Below are 25,198 nucleotides of genomic sequence, written 5' to 3'. Positions count from 1 at the left end.
AGATGTAGTGGAGTAGAAGTAAAAGTACAGTACTTTGTACTCAGTTACTTTCCACCACTGCATATGATCATGCTGTAACATTTCAATTAACTGTGTATTATGTTGCCATTCATTGATTGTACATGGTGATGTATAGTATCGTGTGATGGGATGAGCGTTCAAAGACCACACTCTGGCATTCATTCTCACTGCCTCACACACCAAACCCACCTTCCCACAATCTCGGTCTCTCTGTTCTTGCACACCTCTCTCTTACTGGCAAGTCATGTAAGGCTTGCTGCAGCCAGGAGTTTGACTTTGAAACAAGTTGTTGGGTGATACTGGAGGTGTTGGTGTGAGCCTTAGATAAGCGTGCCGTGCACGCAGTGGTCTGGCAGGCACGCTTAGCAAGACGGTACTTCCACTGTGCCAGGCTGATAAGACGTGGGAACTTTTTGTTCTTGTGATTGCATATGACAACAATGACTTGCAGGAGTCTATAGCATTGGTTCTCAAAGTGGGGTCCGGGGACCCCCAGGGGTGCTTGAGGGAGTTCCAGGGGGTCCGCAGCTAAATGGACAGTGAAGAAAATAGACCCATACGGGTCTGTAACTCTGAGACCCTAACGGGTCCATTTGGTTCCATTTGTACACTCTCAGAGTTAAATTAACATTGCTTTTACAACATAAATTGTAAGAGATAGAAATACCAATAAATGGGGGTACGTAAGCCTAATGCATGTCAAACTGGGGGTCCTTGAAATTAAAATGTTTGAAAATCACTGCTAGAGACGTAAAAAATCTTCTCTTATGGGAGGTCCCTGGCATATCTTTTCAAATGGGGGTCCGTGGGCTAATAAGGGTCAATTTGGGGGGTCCTTGACATGAAAAAGTTTGAGAACCACTGGTCTATTAGTCAACGATGACTTGCGGGAGTCTAGCTGTGTGTCTGAAGATATTGTTGTAATTATTTTCACGTATGTTTTATACTTTTTGTGAAATACTAGACACTAGGGCACCGGCCTACTCCGTTACCACGCAAGTCGGGGACGATGCACGACCCAGTTATGCTATACCTGTTGCGTTATCTGTCATTGTCTCCGCCAGGCCGAAAGGAGTATGGAGTATGTTTTACCCTCCGTCCGTCCGTCCGTGTGTGTGTGTCCTGTCCTGTCCGTGTGTTACCAGCTAATCTCCGGCACCGTTGGCCCGGTCGCTGTGAAACTGTGCACACCCACTCCCTGGATGCCAATTCAGAACCTCTGCCCCACATTTTTCACATGGGCCTGTTATAGCGCCACCAGGAGGCCGATTTGTGCAAAACCCATTTTTTCCCATTACACCTACAGCTTTTAACCAAACGTCATGCAAATCGGTACACAGTATCTCTATAGTCATGTGATCAACCCGGATCTGTCCGATTTCCCATATTGCATCCTTATTGGCTAAGGTTCCACTAGGCCGAGGAAGAAATGCCACTTGACATTTTTCAAATCAGCCTCATGGTGGCGCTATAACTGGCCGATTTGCATTTTTAACTGTAACTGCACCGATCTGCGTGAAACTTTGCACGCACACTCCCTAGAGGCCAAGGAAAAATATCTGGACTGCATTTTTCACATCGGCTTTTTACAGCGCCACCAGGAGGCCGACTTATGTAAAATACATTTTTGGAGATTATTCCTTCAGATTCTGTTAAAAAAACATGCACATTGGTACACTGCATCTCCATAGTGATGTGATTCTGATAGATCTGTCCTATATTTCATATTCCATCCTATTTGGCTTACAGTGGCTTCCAAAGTTTGCAGGATTGGTCAGTTTTGAACAAAATGCCTCAAAACATGAACGCAGTGTGCAATTTCCGTGAAATTTTGCATGCGCATTCCCACTAGGCCGAGGAAGAAATGCCCCCCTTTTCACATTCACATTGGCCTGTTATAGCGCCACCAGCAGGTCTAATTTAGCAAAACACATTTTTGGAACAAAATGCCTCCAATCATGAACGCAGTGTCCGATTGAAAGGCCTAAGAAGAAATGCCACCCTTTTCACATTGGCCTATTATAGCGCCACCAGGAGGCCACAATAACCTACCTGACCTGGCGGAGACCTGTGCTCCGAGGAGCACTTTTTCTAGTTCTTTCTGTGTCACTTATGGCCTTATATGGATGGAGATCCCTCATCAGACATGCCCATATATCGCATGCCGATGTATTCGGTTCTGGTAAACCGTATAGACCCAATGTCAACCCACAAGGCAATTTGAATCTAGGATACATCATAGATATGCCATAGATAGATGACTGATATCCAAGGTGACGACGTCACAGTCTTGCCACATTAAGTCTGATATACACATTGAAGACATGCCGTGCCTCGATTTTTTGCTAATTTTACAATTACATGTTTATACAAAATATCAATTAAGCACTTAAACCACTTTGAGAACACTAGTATTCAAGTGGTTATGGCCCTATCTCTCCAACCTCTTGTGAATACTGTATATTCAGTGCAGATGTTGCGGGCTGCTGTGGCAAAAGTCCAACATATTTACTGCACGTACAGTATTGAAGGTGCAGCTTACTAGGCAGAAAACCACTTCATCAAGATCTATAATGAGTTGGAGAGAGAGGGAGAGAGAGAGAGAGAGAGATATTTGTGCAGGGAGCTATGAGTTAATGTTGACGGGTGTGGTTCTCTGTTTCCTGAACCAACTTGTCCTTACTTCACTGTTGGTAAGATTGTTAAAAACTACTGTAACAATACATCTATAGACTTATATTGATCTACTGACAGCCAACAGAACTAAAGGGTAAACAATTGTTTCTCAAAAAGCCCTGGAGCCAAAAGCCCTACTACAGCCTCTCATGTTGTGTAGGCTATATGATGAGGGAAACATCTACCACTAGATGGAGCTCTTGATTCATTGCACAGCTCAAACATCAGTCCACGTCTGTATGGCTTACTTCAGGTGACCGTGACAGATTGCTAACAATTTTGACAATCTCAGGCACCAACTTGTGAAAGTGTAAAAGAAAGAAAGAAAAAAATATAATAAAAAGACTGACAGATGGATAGACAGACAGACAGACAGGTAAGCGGGGGGGGGGGGAAACTCTGAAAGCAGCTGTCCTTCCTGTATGGCCATCTGCTTCTTCGGATCTAATTGGATAATGAGCTCTGAGATTGTAATGCAGGTTTGATTGCTTTTGCCCCATATGCTTTGAATTTCCTTTTTTTTTAAGCTCGAGTTGTAAAACAAGTCTGTAGAAGTATAGCAGCAGTGGTGAGAGCACCAGTTGAAGTAGTATGAGGAGTTTTTTTTTTAGGTAGTAGTCTTCCATGGGATTCCAAGCAGTCACTATCTGAAATGCAGTGTTGGGCTGTAGCTTGGCAATAAGCAGCTAAGCTACTAGCTTAACTACATCTCCCAGTAGATTGTGGGTAGAGCTTCACTGCTTTCAGCTTTCAAGTAGTTAAGCGTTTTTTTTCTTCAATATTTCCTGTTGCTGGGTAGCTTGACAAAAGATCCGACGCTATTGGCAAAGCAAAGCAGTTTTCAGTGGCACATCATCAACATAAAACAGATGCGTTAACTCATTAAGTGCCAATGACGTCGCAGACGTCACGTTTTTCATAAGCCCAGAGTGCCAATGACGTCTGAGACGTCATGGAAAAAAAAAAAAAAAAAAAAAAAAAAAACTCGAAAAATAATCTTTTTTTTTTTTTTTTTTTTTTTTTTGAAAAAAAAGGTTCAGAACCCAAGATATGATGATTTGAAGATTTGCTGCTCCATTCACTTCTTGTTTAACTTTAAACTTTAAAAGGCTGTATCTCGGCTCCAAAGCACTTTTTTTTTACAATGTATTTTTGGCCTTGGCACAGGGGTGATATAGCCAGAAATATTTTTGGCACTGAATGAGTTTTAATGAGTGCAGTTGTCCAGAATTGTCCATCTCAGAGAGAATTGTCCATCTACATCCAATTTGTTGTTTTTTACACTGTCTAGTGTTATCCAGTCACTCAATGTCATTAGTTACAAAGTAGCTACCTCCTAGAGTACCTTGCCCAACACTGCTGAAATGGTAAATGGTCTGCATTTCTATTACACCTTTATCCAAAGTTTGTTACATTCACCCTTTTCCACCGACAGTGGAGGTAACAATGCAAGACACAAGATAATGTAAAGTACTTTGAGTTGCATTTTATGTATGAAAGGTGCTATATAGCCTAATTAAAGATCATTATCATTATACTAGCCCTGGTCCAGAGCCTATCTCTCTAACGCCCTGCCAGGCTCTCGGCTCTGCTTATAGACACAGAATTCCACTGCCCTGCGAGGGCTCCAAGTAGTAAGTAGTAAAAATGATAAATGAACAAAACTACTTCGCTATACTTGCCAAAACAAAGGCTGTTTTGTGTTGTTGAAGGTCTATTCTCCAGGGAGGTAAGCCTCTCAGCACCCCACCTTCTCTGTATAATACACCTTTTGGGCAGAAAATAAAATATGTCTGCGAGAAATTATTTTATTTACTCCACTGCGCCCCCTACAGATCTGTTCAATATTAATGACCATTGAGAGAAGGTGGGGTGCTGAGAGACTTCAGACCCTGCAGAATAGACTTTTAGCAACACAAAACTGCCTTTGTTTCGGTGAGTAGAAAAGTAGTTCTATTTATTTCTTACTACAGTTGGAGCCCTTGCAGGGCAGTTAGAGAGAACTCACTAACACTCTAGACCAGGGCTATCATTATACCAACCTTCTCATCTGGGTTCATTGCAGTGTTGATTTCGTCGACTAAAACTATGACGAAAAATGTTCGTCGACTACCTTTTTTCACTGACGAAAACAAAATAAGAACTAACTAAAAACTAAGCTATGATGACTAAAACTAAGACTAAATATATTGACAATTTCGTCAGCAAATAAAAACTAGACTAAAATGTTAGGGAGTGGACTAGTGGAGAAGAGATCCACTAGAACTAAAAGACTATGCTCAGGTGTTGCACTCTGAAAATAGCCGATCTACAAGCTCACAACGCGTCGCGCTGCGATGCGTTGTGAGCTTGTAGATCGGCTATTTTCAGCACGCAACCAAGTGTAAAATCAGCCATTATGACGCCATCAAGGCACCACCAAAATACATTTTAGTCGACTAAATCATCTGTAGATTTAGTCAACTATAATCTTATGATATTTAGTCTAAAACTAGACTAACAGTAAAACATTTAAGATGTCTAAAATATGACTAAAACTAAATGGAATTTGATTCAAAAGACTATGACTAAAACTGAATAAAATGTTTTGCCAAAATCAACACTAGTTCATTGTCTTGTTCAAGAACACTTCGCCACGAAGCCAGGAAGAACTGGAGATCGAACCGGGGGGAACCTTCCAATTCCCAAATGGCCACTCTTACCTCCTGAGCCACAGGAGTATCGGGCATCTCACCATTTCATTACAACACCAGGGAGCGCAGTTCAAATAGACGTTATTGTCAGGAAAAAGACGGTAAATAGGATCTACGGTATTGACGAGCTAGTAATAACGGATAGGCCTACAGGTCGGTACACAGTTCACTACACAGAAACTAATACATGATTGGATTACAGCTAAAGCCCCTCCTGACATTTTCTCCGTGGTGCCAGAGGGTTATATTTCCTAAAGATCAAGACAAGAGATGGAAATATCCAAGAGTCTCCTTTCACTCCTTCAAAGGAGAAAGAAACATGTATCATCCTCGCTTCCACTGAACAGACTGTGAAATATGATGTCCGTCTTCATTGGAGAATTGCAGGTTACATCTTCTCTGTGATCAATACCGGCATAAACCCGGACAGACTGGGTGCGTGATTCATGCTGTAGAATCACTCAGCCATAGTGGTTAAGGTCATGCTTTTCCATAAAAACCTGTCAGTCAGATAGGAAATTAAATACATCCCCGACGCTTTCATCTGCTCATGTTACATTCTGCTTCATGGCTGCCATTTGCAGCCTTTGAATAACTTGTGAGGGTTTTCTAAGATGCATTATATAGCTTGTATCGGAATGGAGACGCTACCACGGTAAAGAGCTCAGGCTAATTACTTACCGTGAATGGCCGAGCAAATTACCTTCTGAGAAATATCATTGTGTCGCCGTACCTGTTTAATGAAAGGACAGAAACCATAATAGAGCCGGAGCCAGGCAAATTCCAGAATTAAAATGTCACCGAATATCAATACGTCAACGGCCAATCGCAAAGACCGCGGGGCAGCGTTATTATCGCAACCATGCTCTGATTAGGCCGCCACACTCGGATAATGTCACACACTGTGGCTTTGGCCTTTCCCTTTACAACAGACCAAAGTGGACCTGGCTGCTTGTTGTCAGAGCAAGGGCTGAAACCAACCCCCCCCGCGCCATTTAACAGTCCCTAACCGGATAAATGAATTGGAAAAACAGACCCGACGTGGCAATAATATTCGTCCCGGTTAGAACATATCTATTATAAGTCATGCATTAAAAGTCATTAGCGCTTATTAGGAGAGGGCCGTGAGGTCTTTGGCTCCAATCAATCAAGGTCACCGCTGGGATATGACGCTGTCTGTGTGCCATCGCTGGAGGGCTCTCAGAGTGATGAGTGTCTGAGTGCGTTGGATGGCTAGAATGTTCCCTCACACACACACACACACACACACACACACACACACACACACACACACAGAGAGAGAGAGAGGGAGAGGAGAGGAAGAGGGAGAGAGAGAGAGAGGGAGGGAGGGAGAGAAGAAAGGGCAGCGAGAAAATAAAAAAAGATGTCATATTGCCCAATTCACATTTTGTCAGGAGGCTGTCCTCCTTTGCCCCAATTCAATATTATCTAGCACCTTTCTCTGTCCTCTCTCTCTCTCTCTCTCTCTCTCTCTCTCTCTCTCTCTCTCTCCCCCTCTCTCTCTCTCCCTCTCTCTTTCTCTCTCTCTCTTTCTTTCTTTCTCTCTCTCTCTGTTTCTCTCTCTGTTTCTCTCTCTCTCTCTCTCTGTTCGGCTGCACCGTCGTCTCACTGCGAAGAGATTGCCTGTCATTAGAGCCACATGTGTGTGCATCAGCGTGTCTTGTGTTTGTGTGGGTGCGTGTCTGCATTTAGTAATGGTGCAATCCTCTCTCTCTCTCTCTCTCTCTCTATCTCTCTCTCTCTCTCTCTCTCTCTCTCTCTCTTCTTTATGTCCACACCACTCTCTGCTTCACTCCATATCCTGCTGAAAGTGACGGGTCCAGATTTGTGGGAGTAATTGCGGAGGATGAGGAGATTAGTTTAATAGTAACTTGGTGGAGAGGAGGCTTTCTCTGCTCTTGCTTTGAACAGCTCTAAGCCCACTACAGGAATCTGTCAAGCCTCTTCCCTTCCTGCAATCACCTAATCAAAGTCTTTTCAGCACTCTCTTTATTTCAGGTTCTCTCCATCGTGTGTTTGGCTCAGAGACCTCAGGAGGAAGGACTGGAAAAGACTGTTTGATATATGATGGTGGAGAAGTTATGCATTTCATATGGGATTGCGATCTGCTGTACGTGATGAGTGGCACACTTAGGTGAAAGAGCTGATGCTCACAGAACCACTTGAGGGCCATTTGCCAATAGCTTTGGTTCTATAGATAGATACAGTATATAATTTAGATGGGTAAATACACAGTCGATAGATAAATTGTTTTCAGTCAAACTTTCAGGTGATGAAAACACCGTAAAATGATCTACTTCTCCATATTCACATTGACATGAAGAAGTCATGAATTTTGTCTTTTCTCCATGGACTATCTTTTGCGTGACTTCAGTCCACACTTTCAACTGCAATACCACACATTAACATTACTATAACAAAAACATAAAGCCTGTACAGTATTGTACCTCTCTCAAGCATGTTTCAAGTCTCACCAAGTTGATTTTCATATCATACTGAAACTAATTTGAGAGCTCCGCCCCCCCCCTCTCCCCCCACAGACTTTTCAGTCTCTGCAAGGGATGAATGTCAACATAAACAGTGGAAAAAACCCAAAATACAGCCAGAGGGATGTGTCTTTCTGCAGGAAAACACACCTGCATAATTATATAGTGGCTGAAAGCATGGAAAAAATGCAAAATAAATATATATACATATTTTTTAATTTAGGCTCAAAGTTACCTAGTCTCCCTTTAAAGGTTTAAACTTCAAAGGGGTTGTGCATTGAGTTGATTGATAGGGCCATAAAAGTGTCAACCTCGTTAAACTGTCAGATAGGGGAGGGGGGAGTGTGTGTGTGTGTGTGTACAAACACAGATCTGCGAAGTTACCCAGTATCCCTTTAAATCGTCCTGTTGCCTAAATATGAGCTTTGTCCACTTGTAACCTTGTAAACGTGTTGTTTTGTTTTATTTGTTTTGTTTATTTAAAATTTTCATTTCTGTCTTGTGTCTGTTTTTTTTTAAACCTTAAAGAAACTTATAATCAATAGGTTAAACAAGCAAAATGTATGCTCCATTAATAGCACTGACTATATCCTTATGGGGGACTGTTCAAATACATTTTCATCTCATTTATATTTATCTGTGCATTTTACACACACACACACACACACACACACACACACACACACACACACACACACACACACACACACACACACACACACACACACACACACTTACACAATTACACAATACTGTTTTTTTCTGTTTCTAAGAAGGAAATGTAAGATGGAGGAAGTTTCCACTTTAAAAATAAGTGTCATCTTCAACAGGATGTGGTCTGTCTTATGCTGCATGTCTGAACAATGTGTGGTTATTATTCTCATATGCACATCAGCTAGAGTATCATTATACAGTTATAACTCACTAATCATTATACTTTATATAGTTCTTATGGCAAAACAACATTCTTCATGGTCTACAATGGTCATATATGGTGTCTCTTTAGACTGTAGGAAAACATACAGTACCACATGTTCAACTTGTTTTTATTTATTTGGGAGAATTTGAAGAAATCAAATAATACAGTCATATGTTTGGGTTGGTTGGCTGTAGTAAAACCTGCACCCATGGTCAAAACTGACCAGTGAAAATGTAATGATGTAGGTTTGTCACACACATGCTACTCAGCAGTGGTGGAAAAAGTACTCAAATTCTTTACTTAAGTAACAGTACCAATACTGCAATGTAAAAATACTCATGTTTCAAGTAAAAGTCCGGAATTAAAAATGTACTTGAGTAAAAGTACAAAAGTATTGGCATCAAAATTTACTTACAGTACCAAAAGTAAAAGTACTAAATATTTGAAAATAGCAGATCTACAAGCTCACAACGCGTCGCATCGCGACGCGTTGTGAGTTTAGTTGCAACAAACAAGACCAGGAGACCTGGTTCTGCCAGACCCAGAATGAAGTCCTAGTATGTAACACACCTACAAACCACTTTATAACTGAAGTTCATGATGTCATGAATAGTTCATGACATCATGAACTTTTTTTTGGCTGGGGCCGGAGGACAAATGGCCCCTGCCCATGTATGGACGAAACAGGTACAAAGCCTCATGTAAGCCCGACCCCTTGGGTCTGGCAACAAAAATATACTACAGAGGGTTTAAGTGGTTGACTGCTTGAAAGCCCCATCAGTCAGGAAATAGTGAAGCTACCCACAAGCTACTGGGAAATGTAGTTCAGCTACTTAGCTTAGTGTAGTTAATTAGCTACTTATAGCTAGGCTACTGGCCAACACTGCACACAATAAAGTCGTGTCAGTTGATTGTAAAGAAGATCACTTAAGTATGATCACGTCAACTACTGTACTGTAGCTGTTACGGCCTCACAAAAATCATTTTGGCTCCACCGGAGACATGAGCTGTGTGTGTGTGTGTGTGTGTGTGTGTGTGTGTGTGTGTGTGTGTGTGTGTGTGTGTGTGTGTGTGTGTGTGTGTGTGTGTGTGTGTGTGTGTGTGTGTGTGTGTGTGTGTGTGTGTGTGTGTGTGTGTGTGTGTGTGTTAGGGCATTCACGAATAGTGATTTTTAGCATTCGAATTATTCGACCTATAAGTATTCGAATATTCGATTAATCGATTTGATTATAAAAAAAATATATATATATTTTGGCATTGACTCAAGGAATGCGAGTTGACGTCACACCAGAGCTCACAGCTGCATGTCTGCTGTAGAAAAGACACAGAATAATCGAATAGTGGTTTGATAGTCGAATAGTCGGTTTGATAGTCGAATATTGTGGTGTGTGTGTGTGTGTGTGTGTGTGTGTGTGTGTGTGTGTGTGTGTGTGTGTGTGTGTGTGTGTGTGTGTGTGTGTGTGTGTGTGTGTGTGTGTGTGTGTGTGTGTGTGTGTGTGTGTGTGTGTGTGTGTGTGTGTGATTAAATAATTTAGATCATATATAATATTAAACATACTGTGCACTAGTCAATATATTTACTTCACAAACGCTACATGTAGCATTGCTCTGTTAATTCAGATCAATGCAAGAACAGTGCCACAACACCTCGAGGCATTGTGAGCTTTTAAATCGGCTATTTTCAAAATGTTTGCCTCTTTCTTAGGTAATATTTGGCCAATCTTCGTGTCGCGCTGCGAGCTTGTACATGCTATTTTTGAAAAATCTTGAAAGTGTTTGAAAATGTCGTTTTTAATTTTTTAACACAAATCTTCTCTTCTGGGGGTCCCTGGCACAAAACATTTTCAGATCGGGTCTAGTATAAATAGCATTGCTCTGAACCGCATTCATTCAGATCAATGCAAGAAAAAAAAAATGGTGCCACTTCAAAGGCAGGTCATTTCATGTAAATATAATAGTCAGTAAAGTAGCAAATTCTTATCTGATCTTGAGCAGAAAACATCAAACCCTGAAACTTTAATGTTGCAATTACATTTTATTGGACTCAGAGAACACAGACTATTAAACTGAATGTAAGAACAGCAAAATTATCACTTTTATCGTTGTTCTTGAATGATCTTGAATGATCAACATACATCACCTGTAGAGTATGTGGAGAGCTGCACGGTTCACACATCCCAAACTTTGTGTTCTGTCAGCAATTATATGTGTACACACCCTTGATATATTTGGTCTCTGGATTGGAAAGTTGATCAAATTTATCTTTACATTTATCTTATCTTATTTTAAAATAAATAACGTGTTCACCTGTGTGTGTGTGTGTGTGCGTGCGGTGGGGGGTGTATGTGTGTGTGTGTGTGGGTGTGTGTGTGTCAGTGCGACACTGATGATGGCTTCTGAAAAGGCTGCAAAAAAGGAGAAATTAACATACCCGGCTCATGTTACAGTTATTGATACGTCTTTACAGTAGCCATATAACAGGCGTTTCACCCGGGGACGGTACCTCACTTGAGTTTGATCAATCAATTGTTTTTTTCCCCCAGGAAAACACTAACTCTAAAATATCATTGCAACTGCTTTTTTCCTTTCTTTTTTTACACACAGACAGTAGCATAAAGCACAAATTCAGTGCAATGGCACATGACATGACTTTGTATATAGCACATTTCAAAGTGCTTTACATAAAACCACATGCGTTAAGACATGAAGACACAGAGCATAGTGAACACATTATAAAAGGACATTTAAAAACGACAGAAAATAAAGTTACAATTAAAACTGAAAAATAAGAATGGCCTGATACAGATAATTATGCTAATAATTGTTGTGAATTTTATTCTTCCACAAATCATCTTGCTGTATCTGACACCTTCACAGGCAGCATCCAGACCCCTGATCTACTGTATATGAACATGGTAGTATTAAAATTAAACAATATATATTAAAACAGATGGCTGTTAGATTAATGTTATTTATATTCTATAGGCTCCCCTTTAACTAAATCATGAAAATATGAACATAAATTGTGATATAATGTCTACAGTGCATATTGTGTAGAATTACAAGGCAGTCAAACCAAAGCAAACACATGAACTACCACGTGTAAAAACAGCCATCATGTACAGTAGCTGTTGTACCAACACAACACATAACTAATACATTGTGAAAATGATGACCCTACAGAACTATTTCACACATCCAACGCATAGTTTCATTACATGTTACATCGTTCCATCCTTTCCTGGCCCCGTTATGATGCACAGCACAGTGCTCATCTCCAGAGTTAGGCTCACCACTGCGCCAGTACCTGGAGAACATATAATGCATTACAATACCTTTACAATGATGAATTTTCTCTCTAAATGTCTTTATTTTAAATTTGTTTCATTTATGTTTTAATCATCAGGTATAATTGTTTCAGTGACAGTGTGCCGTGTTTGTGTTTTATTATAATTAACATTTAATACCATTTAGAAATTAAATGTGTGGAACATAATACTGTATGTGGAAATATGTGAAATATGTTGAAATTAAGAGTAGAAGAATGTAGGTAAAGTCTTACGTTGGTGTGGTCAGTGTCGTTCCATCTACCCATTTCCACACTCCTTCCTCCTCTCTGTCAGTCAAACCCAGCCACACATTCTGGCCCCAGTTAACAACGCTGTTAACAAAGTCCTGGACAGAAAAGATGGTGGTTACTGAAGTACACACTGTACAACATATGGGTTACAACACACACACACACCAGACTGATCTCCAGAGATTACCGTAACATTGCACGGAACGAGTGCACTTCATTCCGTGGATAGCCGCCTCGGAACTCCCGAATTGCGTGCATATGTACGGCGAGTCCCACGGTGGGCGTAACCAGTCGCAACCCGGAAAAACCCGGAAGCAGAGCAGTCCCCACAAAAAAAATTACGATTCTGTGCCTATCGGTACATAACTCAAACGGCGCTGAGTAGGCACAGGCGAACGTCCCACCGTTCAGGACGGCAACTCGGTCGCCTTAGCTCCCTCGGTGGTCCTTCACGGGGTGACAGTTCGCCTGTGACTGCGCGCCTCCGAAATGGTTTTGTCACAAAGGGAGCGCCGTACATATGCACGCAATTCGGGAGTTCCGAGGCGGCTATCCACGGAATGAAGTGCACTCGTTCCGTGCAATGTTACGGTAATCTCTGGAGATCGGGTTACACACACACACACACACACACACACACACACACACACACACACACACACACACACACACACACACACACACACACACACACACACACACACACACACACACACACACACACACACATGCACACACATGCACGCGCACACTCACACGTGCACACACACACACACCTGTTCTTCGTTGCTTTTTATGATGATCAGGTCAGATTGTTTGTCTCTACAGTATTGTCTGCTCTGCTCCCAGGTTTTAAACTCAAACCCAGAGATGTAATAACAACCTCTGCCAAATGTCTGCCATCCAAGAGATTCTAACAACAAAAAGATAAAGTTAGCCAGTGTTTTTTTTTCTTTTTTTCCATTTTCTCAGATTAATGACAAATGATGAACAACATGATATAACAATGAATAAAAACAGTGATGTCTCACTGACCACAGAGCACCCTCTTCAGCTCATCAAAGTCATCAGTTTTACTACACACACACGCACACGCACACACGTACATGCAGTACCACTTGATTTTGATGACCATTTCATTTAGGTGGTTTTGTTGTCTTCCTTCCTGACTACAGAATGTGTTGGGTAGTTGGTAGAGAGTTCAATTATAAAAAAACACAATTTCACTCATGGCGGGCAAAGGGCGCTGTGCCATCTGCCGGACCTGACCATATTGCACTGGTCTGCATGGGAACTATACTTGGGAGATCCACTATTTAAAAACACTTGAACTTTTTTTATCCTTCTATTAGAATTGACAGGCCATTGGTGTGCATGGTTAGCGTTGTGATAGCTCTCACAGCACACCAGTACAACTGGGTACACACTTGCCACAAATATCGCTCAGTGGTCTGGCAAGGGCCTAAGCTGCTTTCAACATCTTGAATGCACTTACACGTAACACGTTGTACAGTTTACATTTTTATTAATTTTTTTGCCCCACATTTTGGCCAGTAGGTGGCACCTGTTGGTACCTCCTGCACCGCATTTAGTTACCTATCGAATTATGTCCTGTCTTGCCATCACTGTAGTCAATGAGGGCAGGTCACAGAATCGAATGAGTAACCGGATGTGTGCGTGCGTTCCTCAGTGTAAATGTGTTAATGTAGGAGAGAGAGACCATGCCATGTGCTGATCTTACAGTTGTAACGCAGATTTGGGGCGAGCCCATTTATTGACCTATAATTCACCGGAACGATGGGCCCCTGAAAACATTGGCACCGTTCTTTTTTTTAAAACTTTTATTTATCTTATATTTTATATTTGAAATGTATTGTACATTTAAGGTCCAATATTTTTTTACAAATATAGGTCTGATACTGACTAGGGCATTCACCGAATAGTCGAATATTCGAATATTTGAATATCAAACCGACTATTCGACTATCAAACCACTATTCGATTATTCGATGAAGAAAAAAAAAAAAGAATTTTAGATTATTCTTTTTTTAGTGGCTTTTCTACAGCAGACACGCAGCTGTGAGCTCTGGTGTGACGTCAACTTGCATTCCTTGAGTCGAGTCATCAATGCCATTGAAAAAAAAACGATCAAATCGATTAATCGAATATTCGAATACTTATAGGTCGAATAATTCGAATACTGAAAATCACTATTCGTGAATGCCCTAATACTGACACTAAAATCATGTACACTTTTACTTTATTACTGACCATTTTCCTTAAGCATATACATTTACACTTAAGTTTTACATTTTGCCAAAAATTTACAATTTCACGTTGAAGTGCCCACGTTTGACTGCCCACTGGACATGTATCCGTCTGGGGGTACAGGGGCCTTTCACATAGGAATGGGCCAAACCCCAAAAGGGTGTTTTTTTCTACTCATACAAATCTATTTCTACATAATAATATATTTAGTGAGGGTGCGGTATATGAATTGAAAACAAAATTGATCATCATAGTTGTATAAAACATTATAATGAAATGCATTGTATTGAAACTTGACTTACAGAGAGAGAGTCTGAGACCAATGTTGAGCAGAGCTTGAACAACACAAAGCAATCCAAGTCCCATTCCAACCAGCCTGTACCGTCTCCTGACTGGACGGACACACACACACACACACACACACACACACACACACACACACACACACACACACACACACACACACACACACACACACACACACACACACACACACGAAAGAATAAAAGGGAGTGAGATCAGATAAAGTAATCATTATTATTATTATTTCAACCTCGTGTTTAAAAGTTAAAAAGGATATTTCTCTGTGATTTGCATTTTTAGTAACATCTCTTACCAGATCTAATCTTCTGTGGATGTTTCTGCTGAGCTGTAGTCTTGGTCTCAACATTCTCATATTTTATATCTTCATCTTCATCTTGGATCTCAATGCTTTCAGAATGAAAAGCCACAGCCATTTCTACCTTTTAGGTCTTTAATTCATTTTGCAGGTATTTGATATGGTTCACCTCTTCACAACACACTGAAGAATAAGAGGTGTGGTCTTTCTTTTATGAAATTATCAGTCGTCTTATCACCCCCGCCCTTCCTCCTCTTGTTTCCTCATTCACAGTAGCGGAGGCAGTGAGTTCACACCCCCACCCCTATCCACACCATGTGAAAAAAGATTTATGCACCACATTATCTTATTTATTTGCATTAATCTCTCTTAATATGTGACTTGTCAAGTCAAGTCAAATGTATTAATTAAAAACACTTAAAAACAACTGTAGCTGACAAAAGTGCTATATTGTCGCTGTCGGGAAGAAAAGTTTTCAACTTTTTATTTTTGTATAAATCAGTGCTATTGAACACCCTTTTTGTCTGTGTGTGGGTTTTACAAATATTGAACCAATGAAAAGTATTAAAAAGCGCTTTTGACTAAACCTCTTAACTCGATTGGATCCTCAAAACTGTCGGTCAAACCTCTAACTCCACTTGAGCTGTATTTGGGCAAAGTGATGATAATATAAGGACACATTCAACTATCTGACAATGTATTAAGTATAAAGTCTGAGTATAGTATAGAGTATAGTATTTCTGCATTTGCCCCTGATGACTCTGAATTAAATCACCTTTGGCTCTGCGTTGTTTAGAGGCCCCTCAATATGTGAATCCAACTTTGGGTTGTCCAGACGATGCATACATGTTTGCAGTTTTTGGGAGAGTAGGCCCCTCCTGATTTTTTTTGCCAATTTTAGCCAATTGGGATGGAATTTAAAAAATTATATGATATATGATCTGGTGTCATTGATTTGTAGCGATTTGTGTGAGTTGTGGACAGTCTGTAGGAGTAGTATAGCAAAAAGTGTTTTGAAGAAAATAGCAGAAAAGCTAGTTAGGTGGAAATGGGTGTGGCCTACTTCTATGGGGAGTTGCAGCATGATTCAAGGAATTGAGATATATATTTATTTATTTATTATTTTCTCGATTGTATGACCTATGGTTCAAGACTTATAGGCCTACTTGAAGAAAGATCTGTGAGTGTCTTCTTTGGCCTACTTGGCAGCGTGCACAAAATGCTTACACACACACACACACACACACACACACACACACACACACACACACACACACACACACACACACACACACACACACACACACACACACACACACACACTTATTTTCCTGTTTGTATTAGAGGAACTTTCCACTTTAAAAATAATAAGTGTCATCTTCAACAGGATGTGATCTGTCTTATCTTATGTTGCAGGTCTGAACAATATGTGGCTATTATTCTCACGCGAACATCAGCTACAGTATCATTATGCCGCTATAACTCACAAATATTTATATTATCACTTTGAGATTTTCACAAATGTGAAGTGCATTATAAATAAAATCCATTCTTATTATAAATATGTATACTTTTATATCAATATAGTTTTTAAGATAAAACAACATTCATGGTCATAGTCATTTATTATTAATGATGGAGTCTCTTTAGACTGTATGAAAACATATTGTACCACATGTCCAACTTTGCTTATGTTTATTCATTTATTTAGGAGAACGTGAAGAAATCCCACCTGATTGCTGTAGAAGTAAAACCTACACCCATGGTCAAAGCTCATCTATTGTGCTATTTAATGATGTGCCAGTGAACAGTGATGTAGGTTTGTCAACTACTCAGCTACATGGTGAATACAAATTGCTTAACTGCTTGCAAGCCACATCATTCAGAAAGTAGTGCAGTGGTTCTCAAAGTGGGGTCCGGGGACCCCTAGGGGTCCTTGAGGGGGTTTCAGGGGGTCCCCAACAAAGTTAGTTAATAAAGCATCACAATCAGTTTAATTACTTTAAACCTATATACCATGGGTACATGGATGGGTATACCTTAGGCATGGGTGCCAACATTGGCACAGGGGAGGATGATCACTGGCACAGAGGTTTTTTTTCTTCTTCTTTAAAAAAAAAAAAAAATGGCAGTTGAATTAAGTTCCCTCACATCTGTATGAACATTACATCCTGCACATAATTCTACATTCATTCAAACTCTTAACTCTGACTGGGGAGGTAGTCTGGGATATAGGTGGGTTATTGCTTGAGTCTAATGATCATTACATACTGATAAAAAATATATATTTCTAAAGAAGTAGGAGGAAAACAAATAAAGGTTATTATGTAAATGGACAATCAAAATCTGTTGGAAATATAACATTTTGATGTACTGTAGTATTATAATTAAACTTAATGTTGATATGGCACTGACAATCAAGAAAATACGAACATGGCACTTCATATGTCAAAAATGTTGCCAACCCCTGCTATATACATTAGCTATGTAAATATATTTGAAAATAGCAGGTGACATCTTCTGAATATTTCATGTAAGGGGTCTATGGCAGAATTATTTTCAGATGGGGGGTCCGTGGACAAATACATATTAATTTGGGTTTTTTTTACACGATAAAGTTTGAGAACTACTGCCCTATGTGAAGCTAAGCTAGCTGCCAACACTGCACACATTATTATCCATTTCTATCAGTTGACTCGTATGTATTATAAAAATAAAAACATTTGTCAATGTAATGTAACAAAAATAAATTTGTCTCCACCAGAGACATGAACACATTGTGGTGTAGGAAGGTTTGAGCTGTTTTATGCAAAGACAAAATCTAGTATACACGAGGGTCAGTCTCTCTACTTTGACCAGTGTTGTTCACACCCCCTCACCCCCACCCTCCTCTCCCTCAACCAAGTTCGGTCTTGCATTCTGTGAGATCAGTGTAACACATATATGTGTTTTATTTGTATAAATTCTCTCTTAAAGAGATACTTCACTTTCACATAAAATAAACATTAAAAAAATATATTTAAAAAAAATGAAAGAAGTTATGGCAAAATAAAGGCCCCCTCACACATTAGTAGGACACTCTAATGCGTGAGGGGGCCGTGATTTTTCCATTACTTTTTTCATTTATTTTTAATATATTTTTTTAATGTTTATTTTATGTGAAAGTGAAGTATCCCTTTAATAGCTGTGGATTGTATCTTATAACATATACAAGCATGGTTTCCTTCATATAATGATCATCATTACAGTTGCACTGAATATTAATAATACTAATAATATATAATATAAGTAATCTCTTCAATCCGTGTTTCCCCCAATTGCGTCCTAATTGCGTCTTAAGTTGGAAAGGAGAGAGGAAACAAAGAAATGTTGTTTAGAGAAGTGGGATATTAATTCTGTTGAAGTGTCATGTTAAACAATGTCCATTTCTGATGACAACACAGCTGACCCCCCCCCCCCCCCCCCCCACACACACACACACACCCTTGACATGGGTGGTAAAATGGTGGACGTGTTTGAGTGAGTATAGAGGAGCTACAGTATGACAGTGCAGAATAAGGATGTTGACACACACACACACACACACACACACACACACACACACACACACACACACACACACACACACACACACACACACACACACACACACACACACACACTCTGCACAGCAAGCCGTGATCAATGTATTTGCATCACATGGCAACCCCCTGTGATTGACAGATGACATGATGTCAGTGTAAGAGCACATTCAAGACAGACATTGTGCAACAGTTTAACCCATTAAAACCGGGACAGCATCTGTTTCATTATAGCTATATATATATATATATATATATATATATATATATATATATATATATATATATATATATATATATATATATATATATATATATATATTATCAACTCTCTTAGGATTTAGAACAGTGGGTTAGAACAGTGGTTCTGAAAAATAGCAGTTGACACATCCTAAACTTTGTGTACATTTTTGTCAGCAATTTGATGTGTACACACCTTTGATATATTTGGTCCCTGGACTGGAAAGTTGATCAAATGTATCTTTACATTCATCTCCTTATCTTTTTTTAAAATAAACAACGTGTTCACCTGTGTGTTTGCGTGTGTGTGTGTGTGTGTGTGTGTGTGTGTGTGTGTGTGTGTGTGTGTGTGTGTGTGTGTGTGTGTGTGTGTGTGTGTGTGTGTGTGTGTGTGTGTGTGTGTGTGTGTGTGTGTGTGTGTGTGTGCGTGGGTCAGTGCGACACTGATGATGGCTTCTGAAAAGAAGGCTGCAAAAAAGGAGAAATGAACATACCCAGCACATGTCACAGTTATTAATACTGTACATACCAGCTCAGTGGCCGTGTGGTTAGAGTGTCCGCCCAGAGACTGGGAGGTCGGCGTTCAATCCCTGGTCGGGTCATACCAAAGACTCTAAAAATGGTACCCAGTGCCTCCCTGCTTGGCACTCAGCAGCAAGGGTTGGTTTGGGGTAAGTCCCTGCAACATAATTATACTAGCGTCATGTCCAGGGGGTGTACTTGTCTTGTACATCAAGCTGCCTCACGCTAAGGAAACAGGAGATAGGCTCCTGCCCTATGGCTTACTTCCATTAGCGAAATAACAGGCGTTTCACCCGGTACGGTACCTCAGTTGATTTTGATCAATCAACATTTTTTTTTCCAGGAAAACACAAACTCTAAAATATCATTGCAACTGCTTTTTTCCTTTATTTTTTTTTACACACAGACACTAGCATAAAGCTGACATTCAGTACAATGGCAAGGCACATGACATGTATCTGTGTAAGAATATATGTATATTAATTAACCCATTAAGACCTGAGGCTGATAATAAAAATGTCTTCTAAATCCTAACAGTTTTCTGAAACATGTATGTTGCTATATCAGTGGTGTAGGGCTGTACCCAAACGTTCGAAGGTTCGGACCTTCGTTCGTTATGTCGGCATTCGAATCTTAATTAATGAGTTCGAACCTCCGCTTTTTTTTATATATATATATATATATATTTAAAAAAATAGAATTTTTGCCAACTGGGATGGAATTAATTTTTTTTTATGATATATGATCTGGAGTCATTGATCTGTACCGATTTGTGTGAGTTGTGGACACAGTCTGTAGGAGTAGTATAGAAAAAGGGTTTTGAAGAAAATAGCAGAAAAGCCTGTTAGGTGGAAATGGGTGTGGCCTACTTCTATGGGGAGTTGCAGCATGATTCAAGGAATTGAGATATATATTTATTTATTTATTATTTTCTCGATTGTATGACCTATGGTTCAAGAGTTATAGGCCTACTTGAAGAAAGATCTGTGAGTGTCTTCTTTGGCCTACTGGCAGCGTGCACAAAATGCTTGCAGGTCTGAACAATATGTGGCTATTATTCTCACGCGAACATCAGCAACAGTATCATTATGCCGCTATAACTCACAAATATTTATATTATCACTTTGAGAGATTTTCACAAATGTGAAGTGCATTATAAATAAAATCCATTATTATTATAAGTATTTATACTTTTATATCAATATAGTTCTTAAGATAAAACAACATTCATGGTCATAGTCATTTATTATTAATGGAGTCTCTTTAGACTGTATGAAAACATATTGTACCACATGTCCAACTTTGCTTCTTATGTTTATTCATTTATTTAGGAGAATGTGAAGAAATCCCACCTGATTGCTGAAGAAGTAAAACCTAGACCCATGGTCAAAGCTCATCTATTGTGCTATTTAATGATGTGCCAGTGAACAGTGATGTAGGTTTGTCAACTACTCAACTACATGGTGAATAAAAATTGCTTAACTGCTTGCAAGCCACATCATTCAGAAAGTAGTGCAGTGGTTCTCAAAGTGGGGTCCGGGGACCCCCAGGGGTCCTTGAGGGGTTTCAGGGGGTCCCCAACAAAGTTAGTTAATAAAGCATCACAATCAGTTTAATGACTCTAAACCTATATACCAGGGGTAGGCAACCTTAGGCATGGTTTTTTTCTTCTTAAAAAAAAAAAGAAAAAAAAAGTTCCCTCACATCTGTACGAAAATTACATCCTGCACATAATTCTACATTCATTCAAACTCTTAAGGGCCCGTACAGACTGCAGGAGATTGGGTCCGATATTGCTGTCGCCGACATTTTTTGGCGCTCGCCGACAAAACCTCCCGATCTGACGCAGATCGGCCTTTGATCTGCGAGATAATGCTCGCTGTGTGTGAAAGGCACCGCGAGACGATATGGCCGCGATTATCCGCTCTGCGACGGCTTTCCGACCGTTTTCAGATAACTACCATGTTAGATATTCAGCTCTGTCTGGGACAGGACAGCAGACAATATCATACAATATGAACGGGGCTGCGACCACCTTGCGAAGAGATGCACGCTACAGCCAATGAGAGCACATTACAGCCACCGTGGCTAGGGGGGCGTCGCTGGATCTGACCACAACAAACAGTCCCTACCGCAATATTACCGTCCAGTCCTGTATTAAGTTAACATTATAAAACAAAATGAGAGAGTGAGCGAGCCTGGTGGGCTGTTTATTTTAGAGGAATTGTACAGAGAGAGAGAGACAGACAGAGAGTGAGAGCGAGAGCGAGCTCTGTGTGTGTGTGTGTGTGTGTGTGTGTGTGTGTGTGTGTGTGTGTGTGTGTGTGTGTGTGTGTGAGAGAGTGTGCAGCATGTGCACGTTGTGTCAGAACAGCGTTGCCAGATGTTGCGAGAGAAATAAGCAACCAGGTCTATGAAAACAAGCCCAAGAAAAGGCCACTTGAGCACTTTAAACCTATTTACAAATACATTGGATATTTGAAAATAGCCGATCTACAAGCTCACAACGCGTCGCAGCTATTTTCAAAGAAAAATCTTGAGAAAATTGTGGAATATTTTCCAAATCCACACAAATCTTGTATGGGGGTCTATGATGGCACAACATATTTACAGAAGGGGGGTCTGCGGACAAATACATATTATGTGTTGTTTAAACCACTGGTTTAAACAACATTAGGAAACAAGGCCAAATAAGCAACTATACAAATAAGCCCAAAAAATGCACCCCGCAACAACCAATATTTACAAGTCTACAGAAAAACAAGCCCAAAGTCGCTTATAATAAGCGGACATGGCAACGCTGTCACTGACCGCTTCTGCACTTGACGTGCGAGAGAGAGAGAAAGAGCGAGAGAGGGGGGAGAGGGAGAGAGGCATATCACGGGATACGTCGATTAAAATGAATTGGAATAAACTCAAATGTATGTATTGGGTCTGACTCTGGAGATAGCATCCTAGTGAACTATCCTACAGTGTGTCAGCCCTTGTCGGGGATCAAGCCTGTTGTGAAGACCACAACGATATTATGACAGCCGATTTCAAGAAATAAACTCCTGCAGTGTGTAATGCTTAACGATCAGATAACCCCCCGAGCACTTTAAGGTCCTGCAATGTGTACCTGCCTTTACTCTGACTGGGGAGGTAGTCTGGGAGATAGTGATCATTACATACTGATAAAAACATTAATATTTCTAAAGAAGTAGGAGGAAAAAAAAGGTTATTATGTAAATGGAAAATCAAAATCTGTTGGAAATATAACATTTTGATGTAGTGTTATAATTAAACTTAATGTTGATATGGCACTGACAATCAAGAAAATACAAACATGGCACTTCATGTCAAAAATGTTGCCAACCCCTGCTATATACATTAGCTATGTAAATATATTTGAAAATAGCAGTTGATATTTCATGTATGGGGTCTATGGCAGAATTATTTTCAGATGGGGGTCCGTGGACAAATACATATTAATTTGGGGGTCCTTGACACGAAAAAGTTTGAGAACTACTGGGAAATGTAGTTCAGCTAGTAGCTTCACTACTTATAGCTAAGCTGCTGCCAACACTGCACACATTATTACCAATACATTTCTATCATTTGTCAATGTGCTATATATACAGTAGATCAACTGATTTTGACCCAGGGACCACCATCCTGACTAAGAGCAACCTGGGGACCACCACTATTGTGTGGGGTGGGTCTATGATGGACCCACCACGCACAATAGTGGTGGTGGGGGTTCATGCACCACAGGGAGCTGGAGAAAATAGCTATAATATCAATATAATATCTAATAAAATACAGTGATTTTGTTTGAATATGATTAAGGATTACTGTGATTATGGTAAGCTCACATTTCATATCACACACACCATACAGTAAGAACTCCTGTTAAAATACGTTTTTTTGGTTGCAGGGGTTGAAAACCCCTTCAGTAGTTGATCACACCAACTTGTAGCTGTTAGGGCCGCACACAAATAGAGAGAGAGAGAGAGCACGCTCTTAACTGGCTTCAGTGTCTCTGTCACAGTAGCAGAGACAGTGAGTTCACACCCCCTCTCCCTCGACCAAGTTCGGTCTTGCATTCTGTGAGATCGGTGTAACACATATATGTGTTTTATTTGTATAAATTCTCTCTTAATAGCTGTGAATTGTATCTTATAACATACAGTATACAAGCATGGTTTCCTTCATATAATGATCATCATTACAGTTGCACTGAATATTAATAATACTAATAATATAAGTAATCTCTTCAATCCGTGTTTCCCCCAATTGCGTCCTAATTGCGTCTTAGAAAGGAGAAAGGAAACAAAGAAATGTTGTTTAGAGAAGTGGGATATTAATTCTGTTGAAGTGTCATGTTAAACGATGTCCATTTCTGATGACAACACAGCTGACCCCCCCCCCCCCCCCACACACACACACACAAAATGGTGGACGTGTTTGAGTGAGTATAGAGGAGCTTGGACAGTGCAGAATAAGGATGTTGACACACACACACACACACACACACACTGAATGGCTCAGCACAGCAAGCCGTGATCTATGTGTTTGCATCACACGACAACCCCCTGTGATTGACAGATGACATGATGTCAGTGTAAGAGCACATTCAAGACAGACATTGTGCAACAGTTTAACCCATTAAAACCGGGACGGCATCTGTTTCATTATAGCTATATATATATATATATATATATATATATATATATATATATATATATATATATATATATATATATATATATATATATAGCGTCGTGCTAATAAAGCTTAAAAAACGAAGCATTAATATGAAGCATTAACTGAGTCCATCATCATTTGGAGTGTGCGGTTCCTTCCAAAGAGAAGCAGTGGGGAGGTTCCTTTCTTTCTTATATGCATTATCTTGCCAAACCAGCACCTCTACCCTGGATGTGCACGAGAGCTACGTGTGTGTGTGTGTGTGTGTGTGTGTGTGTGTGTGTGTGTGTGTGTGTGTGTGTGTGTGTGTGTGTGTGTGTGTGTGTGTGTGTGTGTGTGTGTGTGTGTGTGTGTGTGTGTGTGTGTGTGTGTGTGTGTGTGTGTGTGTGTGTGTGTGTGTGTGTGTATATAGCAACTCTCTTAGGGTTTAGGGTTGACACATCCTAAGCTTGTGTACATTTTTGTCAGCAAATTTATGTGTACACACCTTTGATATATTTGGTCCCTGGACTGGAAAGTTGATCAATTGTATCTTTACATTCATCTCCTTATCTTATTTTAAAATAAACAACGTGTTCATCTGTGTGTGTGCGTGCGTGCGTGTGTGTGTGTGTGTGTGTGTGCGTGCGTGTATGTGTGGGTCAGTGCGACACTGATGATGGCGTCTGAAAAGAAGGCTGCAAAAAAGGAGAAATGAACATACCCAGCACATGTCACAGTTATTAATACTGTACGTACCAGCTCAGTGGCCCTGTGGTTAGAGTGTCCGCCCTGAGACTGGGAGGTCGGGGTTCAATCCCCAGCCGGGTCATACTAAAGACTCTAAACATGGTACCCAGTGCCTCCCTGCTTGGCACTCAGCATCAAGGGTTGGATTGGGGTAAGT

General features: G+C 40.2%; 1 long non-coding RNA gene across 1 annotated transcript; it reads right to left on the bottom strand.

Moving 5' to 3' along the window:
• Positions 1–10,868: 10,868 nt before the first annotated feature.
• LOC308087161 lies at positions 10,869–13,257 on the bottom strand. The gene is made up of 3 exons (XR_013933283.1): positions 13,173–13,257; positions 12,379–12,491; positions 10,869–12,123 (listed from the first exon to the last, which is right to left on the bottom strand). It is a non-coding gene; the product is annotated as an uncharacterized lncRNA (long non-coding RNA).
• Between the last annotated feature and the right edge of the window lie 11,941 nt (positions 13,258–25,198).

Source organism: Gymnoscopelus braueri, assembly GCF_963280865.1.
Source record: "Gymnoscopelus braueri genome assembly, chromosome: 6".
In the NCBI taxonomy this organism is placed as follows: domain Eukaryota; kingdom Metazoa; phylum Chordata; class Actinopteri; order Myctophiformes; family Myctophidae; genus Gymnoscopelus; species Gymnoscopelus braueri.
The sequence above is the reverse complement of the archived record's forward strand: the minus strand, read 5'-3'. Positions and strand labels throughout refer to the sequence as shown.